This window comes from Neopelma chrysocephalum, unplaced genomic scaffold, assembly GCF_003984885.1.
Source record: "Neopelma chrysocephalum unplaced genomic scaffold, ASM398488v2 Primary Assembly neopelma1_134, whole genome shotgun sequence".
Lineage (NCBI taxonomy): Eukaryota > Metazoa > Chordata > Aves > Passeriformes > Pipridae > Neopelma > Neopelma chrysocephalum.
Window position 1 is genome coordinate 288,598 of NW_020897796.1, and position 1,427 is coordinate 290,024.

Sequence of the window (1,427 nt, forward strand, 5' to 3'; positions counted from 1 at the left end):
CTCTGCTCCCAGGGAACAAGGGACAGGAGGAGAGGGAACGGCCTCAAGCTGTGCCAGGGGAGGGTCAGGTTGGACATCAGAGGAAAATTTCATCATGGAAAGGTGGTCAGGCACTGGCTCAGGCTGCCCAGGTGGAGTCACCATCCCTGGAAGTGCTCAAAAAACGTGTGGATGTGGCACCTGGGGACACGGTTTGGTGGTGAACGTGTCAGTGCTGGGTTAATGTTTGGGCTCGATGACCTTGGAGGACTTTTCCAACCTGAACGATTCCGTGAATCCGTTTAAGCTCTTTAGAAAGGAGCTGAGCACCTGGAAACTTTGGAGAGCCCCGGCTGGGTTTCGGGAAAGGATCCTGGATCCTGGCTGATCTTAGAGGTCTTTTCCGACATAAACGACTCTGTCGTTCTACGAAGAATCACAGACTGATCCTCCAGGATTCCAGGATCGATCCTGGAACCGGGAGGGGGGGGGTAGATCTGCAGTGGCACCGGGCAAAGCCGCGCAGGGCTGGGCACAGGATTTACCCACCCCCCTCACCCCCCGCGGCAGCTCCGGGAAAAAACAGCTCAAGGAAAACCTCCTTCCTCGCCCATCGCGGGCCTGGGTGACCTCCCCGGGGTGATTTCCCCCCCGTGCCGGGGGTGCCAGGCGGTGCCAGCGGCCCCTCCCCGGGGGAGGCGCGTCCGGCCCCGCGTTGCGCAGCGCGGAGCTGGCGCTGCCCGGGGCTCATCGGTGTTGGTTGATCGATCGGGGCTGCTCGGTGCGGTTCCGTCCGGGCTTGGTCGGGACTGATCGGTGCGGTTCTGTCCGGGCTTGGTCGGGACTGATCGGTGCGGTTCTGTCCGGGCTTGGTCGGGACTGTTCGGTGCGGTTCTGCCCGGTGCTGCCCGGTCCTGCTCGGCGCTTCTCGGTGCTGCCCGGTGCGGTACTGTCCGATGTCTCTCGGTCCTGCCCGGTGTCTGTCGGTCCTGCCAATGTCTCTTGGTGCCGTTCAGTGTCTCTCCGTCCTGCCCGGTGTCTGTCGGTGCCGTTCGGTGTCTCTCGGTCGTGTCCGGTGTCTCCCGGTGTCTCCTGGTGTCTCTCGGTGTCTCTCGGTGTCTCAGTGTCTCCGGGTCCTGCCCGGTGTCTCTCGGTCCTGCCCGATGTCTCTCGGTGTCTCGGTGTCTCTCGGTGTCTCTCGGTGCTGCCCGGTGTCTGTCGGTGTCTTGATGTCTGACGGTGTCTCTCGATCCTGCCCAGTGTCTCTCAGTGTCTCTCGGTGTCTCCTGGTGTCTCAGTGTCTCCCGGTGTCTCTCGGTATCTCCCGGTGTCTCTCGGTGTCTGTCTGTTGGTGTCTCGGTGCTGCCCGGTGTGTCTCGGTGTCTGTCGGTGTCTCTCTGTGTGTCTCCGTGTGTCTCGGTGCGTCTCGGTGCTGCTCGGTGTCTGTC

The 1,427-nt window shown here is 62.3% G+C and overlaps 1 protein-coding gene across 4 annotated transcripts in view; it reads left to right on the top strand.

Moving 5' to 3' along the window:
- The window catches only part of MLLT6 (MLLT6, PHD finger containing), a 41,518-nt gene that overhangs the window by 34,639 nt on the left and 5,452 nt on the right, over positions 1-1,427 (top strand). The window lies entirely within an intron of this gene.